This window comes from Pelmatolapia mariae, linkage group LG23, assembly GCF_036321145.2.
Source record: "Pelmatolapia mariae isolate MD_Pm_ZW linkage group LG23, Pm_UMD_F_2, whole genome shotgun sequence".
Lineage (NCBI taxonomy): Eukaryota > Metazoa > Chordata > Actinopteri > Cichliformes > Cichlidae > Pelmatolapia > Pelmatolapia mariae.
The window spans coordinates 14,472,260-14,486,490 of record NC_086246.1 but is presented as its reverse complement, the minus strand read 5'-3'; positions in this window follow the sequence as shown (position 1 = coordinate 14,486,490).

Genomic DNA, 14,231 nt, shown 5'->3' with positions numbered 1-14,231 from the left:
TTATGCCTTTTACAGTATTTTTTAGTTATTTCTGTTATGTTTTATTCAACTTCTGCTGTATTTTGTGTGCTTTTGCAATGTTTTTCTGTCTGCTAGTCTTTTCTTAAGCTTGAGTGAATTTTACCTCTTAAGACCACCATACAAATTCCAGACAGCTAGGCTTTACCAGCACCCATCGGAAGGCCGATGCAGAAGTACCCTAATTATATTTTTATTTCCTTTTAGGTAAAGGTAGAGGAACATGTCTAGCTTGAAAAGGACATTTTTAATGCCGAATACAATTAAATGTTAATTTCTTAAGTAAAGTTGCCCCTCAGACTCAAAAAGGAGGTTAAAGCAGGTAATGCTTTTTCATATTAGAGGTACAGCCCATTAAAAACATTCAGAGTAAAAGGAAAAAATTATTGATATTTATCTGCTTGTCATCAGTGTTTGTGCCCTGCACCCACTTTGCTAACAACCTATAGCACGCCATCCTGTGCTCTAAATACAGTCACCTCTTGCTCCTCAAACAATAACATGGAAGCAGTAATAATGCAAACACTGAGACTTAAAAACCCAAATCCACTGGGTGACATCAAGCTGACCGTGTTTATCTTTTATATAAAGTGTTTGTGAACAACCTGCATTTTTAAAAGCCATCACCATAACATCTTATAACATCTATTGATGTGGTAGGGCATATTCCTCATTAAGACAACCTTTAACCTCAGATTAAGTGGGTATTAAAAATGTAGCAGACAATTAAGCTAAAGCAAACACATCACATCTCTTTATGGACCCTTCTTTGGAATAAGCTCCTAGTCCTAGAAACCACACATTTGCAAGAGATCTGCATTGAAAGAAATGAATTTACTCTAGGATTAGGTTTAATCCAGTTTTGCACCCAATACGCTAATGCTGCTGTGTCGCTATAAGTGTTCTGTATTTTAGCAAACTCGTGGCTTATTTGCCCTTTCTTGAAGAAGCAATTCAAGTCAAAGCCACAGCTGCCCTCTTACCCTTTTGCTGTGGAACAAGAAACTTTAGAAGCACTTAACTAAAGCCTAAAAAGAAAATCGAATTAAATCTAGCATATGGTGGGTCGCCATGTCCAAAGAGATTTCCCACTTAGTCAGTATTGTGTGGTAATAAGTCAACTCTTATGCTCTCTTTAGCATGCAGGGAACGACAATAAGCGGATGTGGCATCCATGCCGCCTTCTCAGAATTAACCGTGGAGATGCTTTGAATTATCTTAAAGTCTCTAGCTCTGTAATCGTATTAAGAGTGGTCTATCCTGTGGGGATAGACAAATCAGTATCTATGGAACCCCAGCTGGAATACAGCGATGGAAAAAAAACTAATGCGGCAGGGTTTTTGCTTCCTCCCTCTGGAAAGGACTGTGGCAGGCTCCCCTGAGAGGCATCATGTCATCATAGCAAGGGGGTGTAGCTGTCCTAAATTATTTTTTGCCTTAAATGACTTTGTGTATCGCTGATGGGAGAGCTAGATAGAGGGAGAGCGCTAGATAGCTTCAATAAAGTATGGTGGTCGCAGTATGTGTGTGGACGTATCTTTAAATATGATCACATTTTATTCAGCACACACCGGCGTGTGTCAGGGAACATTTCTGTGGGCAAACACATATGTTACCATCTTTGTGTGTGGATGTTAATCGCTGCTTGACACAGGCTAATGGGGTTCATACAAACATGAAAGCTATTACCGTAGATCTGCAGCATAAAGCACATTATACTGTAATATAGGTTTGGAATAAATAGGCAAGATATCAAATGCAAATTAAAGTTCACGCTATTGTGAGCTTAACATGTATCTTTTATATGAACTCATCTCAAAAGCTCCACTACTCAAAGCATTTTTTACTCTATCAAAGATTTTTTTAATCAAGATTAGCATAATCACTATTAGGTAATGCAATGTACAACAGTGGTTCCAAAAAGTCAGCACGCTGTAAATAGATATTAAATATATTAAATGTGTTTCTATAACTATTTGAAAATGGTACAGAAAAATGCAATTAAAAAAAAAAATCAACATAATTTTGCTCATTAGATCCCCACAAATACTTGAAATATTGATTAACAAGGAATAAATAATGAATAATGTTTAAGAAAAGATGCCATATCATAATTTTTTTCATGTGTTTACATTATTTTCATCAGTGGGTTCACATGGAACAAAGATTTGGAAACTTAAATCTTAGCACAGCATTGGATATCATCTTGTGTTGCTGCTGCCCATATTTAGACTGTGAATACACACCTCAGACTAATGAACTACATCTGGTTAATAAGAACATTTGTAACTCCTGCCAAGTTAATGTATTATCTGGTATTGGGGTAGTAGATACAGATTAAAACACTTTGGTAATATCGTAGGTCAGGGCATAATGATGGCTTTGATTCTTGGAATTAAAGCTGTGCTGACATAATTTTTTATAGTTAAAATGATAAAAATCAAACAATTTGATCAGTTTAATAGTGTAAGCAACATGTTCCAGTTACATGGTGTCATTTCATTTCTTCTTTCTTATGTAAACATTTGATAACTAAGAAGCTCAATTTAACATCAAAATCTTTCCATTGTTAGTTGATGTAGTTTTAATTTAATTATTATTTTTATTTTTTTTCACAATGTGCCAGAATAAATTCAATGGCTGACAAGTCCAGACTACATGTATGGCAGTTTAGGTCCTGTTATCCATGCTGAAGTAAAGAACAGAATAGGGTTTAGCATTGTATTGCCTTTTCTCTGTATAGATTGCTTAAACACTTGTATACATATCGTTCAGCATTAATGGTGCCTTCACAGTTATGCAGGTTACTCATGCTGGTGTTGTCACCACATAATGCTTGATAGAGTTGAACTATGTGCTGAAAACAGGCTGGGTTCTCAGTCTTCTCTATAGCTGGAGTATGCAGTAGTCATAATTTCCAAAAACAGTTTAATGATATTCTTAATCTTATAAGGTCAAAGCACAAGCTAGTCCTACAGAACTATCCATAACTCTATACGATAGAGGAAAGTAAGAATAAAAATATTTCATGGTTTTGCATTTATGTTGCTGTTTTGGGACCCTGATTGACAGGAGTTTGGAGAGAACTTTTCAAAAGCCAAAGATTTTTTGATATCATGTTGTTGGGAGGGACATGTATAATCATCTCTAATCATAGATGAGAACTTAAACCTTTGAGGCATAAATTATTAAAACATTTGCCAGGCAGAAGGTCTTTTACAGAGTGGTGAAACCCTCCCTATCTTTACTTTTGAAATATTGGTCTTTTTATAACAAATCATACTAGTAATTAATCCAAATGGATATTAGATTTTTTTTTCTAATATGTGTTTCACAACACTGAATGTCCACAACCTTCAAAATGAATGTTTATTTCTTACAAAAATGGAAAAAGATCTCAGTTTGAATGTTGAAATGCCATCTTTGACACAGTGTGGCAATCTTTCAGGAAAATGGGAAGAAATGTTGCTACCTTATATTTAATTTGACATAGATTTATAATGAATGATCTTTGCATATTTCTTTCCAGGAAACAAGACTGAACTTTTTGTTTCATTGGACCAAAAAAAGAGGGGGTTATTCAAAGAAGTGCCGATCACAATAATCATATATTCATTGTGTTTTTATGCACTTCACACACTTCAGTCTTACTGTGTTCTGGACTTGGCTGTCTGTGATATCAGAGAAAAAGCCTTCTGGTAGTCAGGCTATGAGCCAAAAGCAGTGGGTAGAGGAAATAATGAAATGTGCCTAAAAGAAAACATCTCTTTGGGGATATACACCATTGGTTGTTCTTTCCAATTTGACATTTTACATTTTATCCCCTTCCATTTAAAGAAAAAGATTTCAGTCAGTGTTTTAATGTGCTGACTTGTTTGTCAGTGTATACAGGTGGATGTTAACTCTGAATAATTTCCTTTTCTGGGTCTGGAGATTTGTTAATGCAGTACATGACATCAGACAAACACTAAGTAATAAAATACTGCATTTATGTGCAATATAGCTGTAAATTAAATGAGTGAGATGCTTAACATTAAAGCAACCTCATCATTTAGGCTTACATTATTTTTAGGCAATTCTGACTGTTTCCCTTAATAGAAATCAAATTCTTTTGTCAGCAGAGAGCCTGATATGGATTGTGGTATGATTAACTTATGAAGTCTCATCTGGCTTGCATGTCCAGAGGCCAATTGGTGCTGCTAGCAATTTCCGTTATAACCCAGTAGGTCTAGAACAGGTCTTCGGGGCCAGGATCCATTCAAAAACCTGATAATGTGGAATTAAAAAACAATTTCACTTTGACAGTACAATCCAACTGGCACATCTCCTCTGCTGATAACAAGATGCAGTCCAGAAATTGCTTTACATAAACAACCTTGGATGTAGTTTTTGGCCCTGTAATGGAACGAAGGCTAATGAGACAAGCATGGATGGATAGGATGTGGAAGCGAAAGCGTTTTGTTGCTTTCTGCTAGTGTCACTCCACCAATCACGCCACTAAATGGATTCAGTCCTTGCTGTGCCACATTTAATGCAACTGCCATCAAAGCTACAGTACAAGCCCATTTTCTGCTTTTTGGAAGCTATATTTAACATATACAAAAAACATATTAACATTAATAATGTGTGGCTAGCCCACAAAATGCCTCTTGATGTTTCTTACTGAAATATATTAATGGAAGACATTTTAGAAGCTGTCCTTGAACAGTTTTACAGCTGATAAACTTTATATTGATGCTTTTGATGTGATGCGGCAAGAACTGCAGTTCGCATGCAAAAATAAGAGTGAAAATTACATAGCAGTACTATCAGAAATAGTACTGGTTTTAAAAACTCAAGGATAACTCTTAATTCTCAGGTAGCCAGTTATTTTAAATAGTTACATTTTATCTCCAAGAAAAAAATCATGCTAATTTGTCACGACCACTGCATATTTTTTTCTATAGCACAGTTTGAACTCTTTTTTCTATTAATTCTAAACCCCAACATCACCTTCAAAGTACAAGACACCACCTCCGCCATGTTTTACTGATTGCTGTAGACTCTTGTACCTCTGAGCTGAGCTGAGCTGACGTTCTCCTACTGACGTTTTGAACCAAAAATTTCTAATTTGGGTTTTTGGCTTTATTTAGGCCTCCATTTTTATTTTCTTTTTGTCCTCCAGCTTCCTCAATTTTTTTTAAGGACACATGCACACCAGGTCTTGGGCTAATATCTCTTCGGGAATCTTCTCATTGGTACAGAAATACTATTTTATTTCTGTCAAAATGTGTTATAATTTGTTCCCATCTCATTAGCTGAATCTACAAAAAATCCCAAAGATGTGTTTGTTTGTTTGGAAGCTAAATATAAAGAACTGAGAGGTGGTTAAACTAATTTGCACAGTACTGTAAAGGAATCCAAACTTTTCATAGTTCCAGACAGAACTGATGTCTAATATGAGAGTACTGTGTCTAGGTTCAATGATGTGGTCTAGGCCAGCGGTCCCCAACCTTTTTTGCCTCACGGACCGGTTTATGCCCGACCATATTTTTACGGACCGGCCTTTAAGGTGTCGCGGATAAATACAACAAAATAAAACTAGTACCGGTACCGAGAAAAAGAAGATTTATTCATAACACACGTGAAAAGACCCAGGAAAACCGAGTTAACGATAAAAACGATAACAAAATAATGCTGAAAACCGATAAAAACCCTGAAAACCATACATTTCACACCTGAGCCTCAACTCTCGCGGCCCTGTACCAAACGACTCACGGACCGCTACCGGTCCGAGGCCCGGGGGTTGGGGACCGCTGGTCTAGGCAATATAAAACACCATAGCTGTTCTGCTGTTTCAGAATATCCACCTGATATCACAGAATACCTCCAACCACAAGGGTGAAGAAATTCTGTTTCATGAGTCAGGTCACTAAACAAACAAACTGCTTGAGAAGTTGATAATTCAGCAAGTCGATTCAATAGCCGACAGACCTCCTCTCTCCAGAAACATGCATCTGGAGATATGGTTTCCACGTAACAGTGTAGGGCTCACACTGAAGCACAAGATTCAATAATGGACCTCAGAAAAAGCAGGTTACAACTGTGTGTGTTTTCTTTTACTGAGTGGTAATGAACATTGCCTCACACATCCTTTTCTGTAAGTTCACCTTGGCAAAATAATGGGTTAGAGTATAGTAGGCAGTGGACCGAACCACTTCAAGCAACAGGAGACGGAGGCTCAGAAACTTAAAAACATTGTTTTGCTTCTAAAAGTAGCAAATATGGTCTCAGTACATATTGTTAAATTATATGATATTAAATAGGCATGTTTAGATTGATTTTCTGAGGACAAAAAAACTTTTTTCTAAGAAAAAAAGTGGGACTCCTGAACCCGCTGTAATCTACAGTAATTTCCTTTTATGCTTACATTCATATATCAGACTTTCACCTTTGTGTCTTGAGCATGTTTTTTTCATCATGGGGTCTAACTAGATTTATAAATTCTACAAGAAAGAGTGGAAAAAAACTGGAAAACTCCACAAAACAGATTTTCTTATTGTTCATTTTCAGACTGATGTAACATAACTTCAGGCATTACTTTTCAGAAGCTGATGTAATTTTTTTATCCTTATATATCTGTGGGCCTTCTTCTCCTAACAAGGTGGGCAAAGTATTAGAAAATTGTTAAATGTCATGTAACAGTGATAGTTTTTTCCTCTTACAGTGGTAATAACTGCATTAAAAATTGGCTTCAGTCAAATGAAATATTTTCAGTGTCATCATGACAGTTGATATCATTTGCACTTATTCTGTGGCAACGCTACCTGTCGATGGCACGGTCTCTAATGAAAGGCATTGGAGCTAAAGCCTGAGCATTCATCACAGCTCCGGATGATGTAGAGCTCTGGTGTGAGTTCCCACCAAAGAGCGGGAGCACAGCTGCTCTGACAGCCATGATTGATGGCCAAAGCAGCATGGTAGGGTTGCACAGGGAGCCCTTTCCTTTGTTTTTCCCCGTGACTTGGCACGAGCCGGCCTTAGCGAGGTAATTTAAAAATGTTGAATCGGTAACATGCAAACTTAACCAGAGGCTTTAATGAAATGAGCTGCTGACAATGCGATAAGTGCATCCTCCATGTATCAGGGAGTGGATGGGATTGACTTATTAGCTCCCCGCACAGAGGAACAAAAGCAGTGAACCATAACCAAGTCTAGTCCATTCATTTGACTGGAGTCAGCAAGCATGAAGGCATTTAAGGTTATGGGAGCACTTTAGGGTTTGATGCACAGGCAACAAACTATGCCTTTGTAAGTTTAACTGTCTAGTCAGTCAGTTAATCATTCTGTCAAGAAATCAGTCATTAGCAAGCTAAATCCACGTCTGTGCTTTTAAGATGCTTGGATCACTATTATTTCACTCTGAAAGGGTAGCTACGAGGAGCAGTATTTCCAGTCCAGCAAATACACTATATAAACTCTAAGTCTGCACAGCGGTGTGTTAAAAAACTCCCTGGGAGCTGGTCATTTTTAGCAGGTACAGACAAGTTAAAAGGGAAATTATCAGAGCCACTACCAGTAAGGGTAAGATATGGTTGGAATTTGCAAAGCAAATATATCTTAGTAAAGTAAATATTTCACGCTGTGCAGGGAGAATGTTCTTCTTCCTTCTTTTTACCACAGATAGAAACATATTCAGATTGTGGCTCCATATTTTTTTTAAACGTATACTACACACATCTACCTGTCCAACTAAAAAGCAATGCACTCGTATGCATACCGTGCATATATGTGTTATCTTCACTCACATTTATAGTTGCTTCACTTGCTAGAATGGTTTAAGATCTGTCTGATCATTACATACAGCCCTCATTACTTGGCTGTTACAGTGAAGCTGATGGAAAGGCAGTTGTCATTTCATCCGTATGTCACAATGTTCACATTTGGAACCAGTGGACTTACATCTTATATGAGGAACACAGGAATAATACACAAGGAGCTAGCAGGACACAGGGCAACACATGAGGGCAGGATATAAGAAAGTAAAACCAACTGAAATGAATGAAGACTAAGTGACTAAAAAAGTCCAACAATAAAAGAGAGACATGAACAAGAGACACTGAAGAGTGGCAATAAGATGAGGCACCACACTGTAGAGCTAGTCATTTAAATAAATCTGCCTTTGCTGTTTAAACCCAGAGATAAACTTTGTTTTTATGTTACAATCTTTCATTTTCATTTTAAATTGAAATTCAACACTGCGTTTGTTGAATTTTTCACTATTATGTGAAGACCTGGAAGGATCAGGTTAGGTGAGGCCTTTTTTGGAACATGACGACCTTTTTCTGTTTGGCATCTTCTCTTCTGCTTCTTTGGATTCCTCAAGGACAGCCTGGCTGCTTGTTGATAGTAAAGCAACACACTCTGTTCCTTTATCTGGAGGGTAGAAGTAGGAGGGGGTACAAGACAACTTGCTATCAAAGGGTAAAACCTTAGTTTAGGGATGGGCATACCTTCCGCACCAATTTCTCTTCTTCATGATTTTAAACATTCCAGTATGATTTACAGTTTTTACATTGAACTGAATCTGGTGTCATGATAATTTCTACAGCAAATTCCCAGAAACAGAAAGAGAGAATCTGCCTAGGGTTAGAACTATTTATTGATGAAGGAAAAATATACATAAATAAATGCTTAAATATAATTAAACTGTGATTCTATGGACTTTGGTCAGCTTTAGTCCACCTACTAGCAACAGCAAACTACCACCTGTCTCATTCTGGTATTGCTTAGATTCAAGTAAGTCAGGCCTAGAGACTGAAACTGGTCAGCAACCATCAACTACCAGTTGCCAAACAAAATATGTATTCCCTGAGTGGTTAGCAAGTGGTTGCTGGAGGGTGCTAGCAGTCAAGATAAAATCCATCACTAAAGCTTCATTCACTTAGCCATTGAAACTGTACACTGACCCTGTGGATACTGCTATTCACTAGGGGAAAGTGTGTGGTGGTTGTTGAAGGTTGCTGTCAGTCACTAGTGTAAAATTGGTGACAAAGAGGTATATGGTACTACATCAAAAAGCTTCTTTCGATTGCATTGGTTGCTAACATATTGCTACAATCGTCAGTAGCTTGCATGGAGGACACTAGCAAACTCCTGCATGGGGTGGACAAAATATTAAGAACACTTTTAAACATTATTATAAGGGTAACAATATCTATCGACTTTACCCTGAGTAATAAAGAATGTAGGATCAATTTTTGAACACCTGAAAAAAAACAAAAAACTGGTGAAAGAGGTAGATGCAAAGCCACGTGGGCTCTAAAAAGCTGGCAGCGTCTATTTTTTATTCCTCATTATCAAAACAGCCATTGACTGAGCATTTTTTTCCCACATGCTCCATCTTTGCTCACTTGCAAATACTTTACAAATGATTAATAAAGACTGCAAAATTTCAGGTTTTTTGAATGTTACGCTGTGATGTGTGCAATTATTTCACAAATAACAAAGTGAGAAACAAAGTAAAAATTAATAAATTGTGGTTCTTAAGAAATAAATAATTGGTGCCATGCTGCTAATTCAGGGGCCACATTCATTGGTGCGCAGCATATGAGGTGTATTACCTAAAACAAGGCTCTCTTTTTTTTAAGTTGTGGCTAATCATCTTGACTGCACTTTCTTCCATTTCAAATTAAAAATCACTGCTGGATTTTAATCTTTGAGTGAACAGGCGAGGGAAAGAGGGGGCAAGGCTTGCCAAGCCAATTAGGCAGGCAATAATGGATCTGCAAGTCACTAGAGGAACCATTTGCCCTCTATTCAAATAGTCAAGATAATTACAGTATATTCAAAAAATACGAATGAGAATATCAGCATGTACAAATCAATTCAGTTAGCCTCCTTCTTTCATATGTGTCGAATCAGAAGTCAGACGAAGTGACACAGGCGTCTTTTGGTTTCCAGCTCTCTCTGCCTCAATATTTCAGCACCCTTGATGCTTTGACATTTCCCTCTAATAGGGAGACAGCACAAAAGGAAGCTGTTGGCTCCAACCTTTTGACACGAACTCAAAAACAGTACTTCCTAACAATTAGCAGTGTTTCAGTGCTCCACTATTCAAGCTAGACTAACAACAAAAGCAACTGTGTTGTTGAATCTAGAGACGATTCAGGTGCCAAACTACTTTTTTCCATATGCTTTAATGATTAACCAGCTTGATGTTCCATCAGATCTGTCTGTTCCAAGTATTCCACCTTAGATCTCTCAAGTAACGTTAAAGGTTTTGCGTGCATCACAGCACTTCCTTCTTTCTCTTTTTATCCCTTTGTTTTTTTCACCCCAGTGCTGTCTTTACTGACACAGTGTGAAGTACCAGAGGCTTCGCAGCAGCTAGTGAAGGCTGAAAGATTGTGCGGTGGCTGGGCAGGGCCTGACAGTCTGGGCACTGGATCAGTCAGTGGATTTGGGCCTGGTGGCTGGTGGCTAAAGCTATCCCCTAGGTGCACTGACTTGCTGACTTGCTTCATACTGGAACCAAGCTACTATGTATGGTTGTGTGTATTTGTGTGCATCAGTATGCCTATGTATGTGGACTCTGGATTTGTCTAGCCCCTTGTGGACTCCTGGATGGCCTAGAAGGTGACTGCAAACAAAATAAAACTCCTATGTCCTAGAAAAAGAAATTTTGCACATTCAGTACATTAGTGGCTTTGTATCATTTGAGTCTGCTCTCAGTATACACTGTTTTTCTTTAACAGACATGAGCCTTTGTCTATGGAAAACTGAGCAATTTCGTCCTATATACATGTGGATCTCAAACTACTTTTTCATTTTTTGCTAAGAACTAAACTCTTATTACCAGACTGTCAAATACAGCTGTTTTTTTAAAGCCAATGGTGTGCCGATGATAGAAACAATGTGACCTTTGAGAGCTTGCCTTGAACGTGACTCCAAGGTATCCTTTACAAGCAATGATATTTAATGACAAAGTGATTCGGTTAATGTAGTGAAAGAGGATATTATAACCTAAATCCCAACATTTTCCTAAAATTAACAAAGTAATTTAAATTTTTCTGGGTTTATAAAACCAAATCCATATAAAAAAAATTGGAAGAAATGATTTGTGATAGGATATGTCAGGAAGAAAAAATTGTGATTATTAGTTACTAAATAGAGGAAAAGTGGTGGAATTAAATAAGTTTATGTGTCTTCCTATTCCCTATTGAACATGTTATTTATTATGATTATCATTTTTTCCACGTCTTGTTTTTCAGCTTTAGTGGTTAATCCTTACCAAGTACTTTCGATGTCAAAACCTAACCAATGATTAAAATCAAAAGTTTAAAGAGTGTGAAAATGGATGAACCACAAACTGGCTTTACTCAGCCTCTCCATTCTCCATGTGCAGACTTTGCTGGTCTTTAAAGCAGAACTAAAATTTCTCTCATCTCTGTATTGTTACAACAGTGGATGCTCACATCTAACATGGGTAAAGGTTTTTTTTTTAAAAAGTGCAATCTTGTGAGCCTAAGGTTTCACGTTGCTCTAAACATTCATTTTTGAGCTGTTTCTTCTACTCTTGGCCCTTTTTGATGTAAACAAAAATAAAAAATTCTGGATTAAATATTAAAAACATCCAATGCTTAAGTCCCGACCACCTGCTGTACCAGCCAGTCTTTTTGCAAGGAGCAGCCAGTCAGACGAAATTTGATTTAAGGGGATGGTGGCCTTACACAGAGATGAGCTAAAAGAAAGGCTTGTTTCAGAGTTGATGAACTGAGGAGCTGTGCCAAGGCCTATTACCACATAAATAATCTTGAACTTTGAATTCTAGTATCCTAAAATAAAAACTTAAAGCACCTTTATGAATGTCTCTGCAGTGCCAGTGGAATTTGAGAGATCAGCAATATTTAATTAGCTTTAGAAAAAACACACATCCAAGGTGTATGCAATTGGAACAATATACACAAGATTATCCCCTTTTTTATTTTCACAAGTGTTGGTCAGTTTATGTTTCACAAATGTCTGTTAACCTAGTCCCTGAATGCCACAGAGTTTAGACAGGAACAAAAAAATCAACATATATCCTCATAATGGCCTTATCCTACTTTTGCCCGTTTTTCAGTCCATCATATCCGATATGTATCTTTAATGTGTATTCATAGCTTTGCTAGCATTCGAAAAGTGTGTTGGCCAGTGATCGCGCATAAATAACATTCAATTCCACATTTTGTCCATTGGTCTACCAATGTGGCATTTACATGCTGACCCAAATTAACCTTAGATATTCATAGAGACTAACAATGACTAGTATCTATCTGTGTAGTTGTGTTCTAGTCAAGTCCATAGTGGTCTTTAAAATTCGCAAACATACAATCAGTGAACAGTGGAAAACCTATTAGGGATGGCTCGATTCTCCATCCTTGGCTTTATGGTGGCTCAAATAGACATTCCATCAGCTTTAACTGGATTCCTGGTAGAAAACATCAATTCACATCTTCCCAAATGTTTCCATTTTTTGTCAAATACATGCAAGCGCATAAGTCTAGCAATAATAAAGAAAATGACAGAATCTTTAAGCCAGATAATACTTATATACAAGAATTCTCCGTTCTGCAGCAACAAACAGATTATCTGGCATGAATAATTTATACAGCTTTGTCAAAATATATATATATACACAGCAGTGCATCCCCCAGACATACTTCAGCAAACAATGTCATATATATTTAGCCTAGTGTTTCAATGGTAACATCAATGACAAGCTTTGTTGAAGAAACAGTGTTGTCAGCTTTTATTTTTTTAACTCGTGTGTAGGTGTGTGTGTGTGTGTGTGTGTGTGTGTGTGTGTGTGTGTGTGTGTGTGTGTGTGTGTCTGTGTGTGTGTGAGTCCTGTTTGTGTTGTGAGGTCGCCATCAACCTGTTTTATTTTTTTTATTTGTTTTTTGCTTTTTTTTGTTTTCGAATTCTATTAGCATAAAATTTCTTCCCCTGCTTCCACAGTGTTGTATAAGTAACAGAACGAAGAATTATGGCTAATAATTTATTCATAATAATTTATTTTTTTTATTTCTTTATAACTTAAAAAAATCATGTATGTATTTTATTTTATTTATTTAATTGATTAATTATTTTTGTCTTAAACTACCTGTTAATCTTACTGTGTTTCACTTTTTGTATACATTGTCTATTTTGATACCTAACGTTCTGTTTATTTTAGCCTTTTGTGTAAAGCGCTTTGTGACTGCTTGTCTATGAAAAGTGCTTAAAAAAGAAACTTTACTTACTTACCTACACAACAGCCCACAGTAGCGTGGATCTGCTCAGCTTTGAATTTGAAATTAATGGCAACACTAATGACCTTGAAACTTTCATAAAGTGTTTTATTTTAAGAGACTACAATGGGCTTGATAATGTGTCTGTCTAACAGTTTGCAAACAGCAGAACTAATCAAAGAACATCAACCCCCCAGGGCAAAATCTGGTAAATCCAGGAGTATCTTTCATATTATTAATATGGGATCTCCCAAAATCCATTCTTACATTATTAAACTGGTAGAGCTACTCCATTTATGCTCCCTCATTTCTGCTCTCTCTCAGTGAAAGCAACAGTTAGTGAATGCACATTAAATGTCCACTGGGGAGAGCATAGTCTTGGACTCACTATAGACGAAGTATGTAGCTTTCGGTCCCTGTTGTCTGGACACAATCAGGCTGGAGCAGCTGTTTATTCTGGAAGCTAGGTGGAGGACAGGGCTGTCATGATGTTCCAAGACCAGTAGCTGGTTTGGCTATTTTATGTCACACACAATGTGTAGTCAGACAAAGACAGAAAAAATACAATGACCTCTGGACTGCTGTTTGGCCACATAAGGGTCAGACAAACTGCACTGCAGGAAGTATAACTGAAGCCACTGTGGGGTCGGCAGTGACCGCTGGTTAGCCTTTCGAAGGCTGACACAAAGGGAGATGAAGTCTACATACTAACTTAATAGTGTGACAATATGAAAATAAAGACGCCCCACATAAATAGTGTAGATATAGCCTGTTGATGTTTTGCAATTTTTAATGTCAGTTTAGTTCAATAAAATAGCTCAATTAGAGTTGCTCGATTATGGCAGAAATCACAATCACAATGCTTCTTGAATGTTTCTGACAATAACAACACAACAACAACAGTCGCCTCAAGGCACTTTAAGGTAAAGACTAAACAATAATAAAGAGAAAACCTCAACA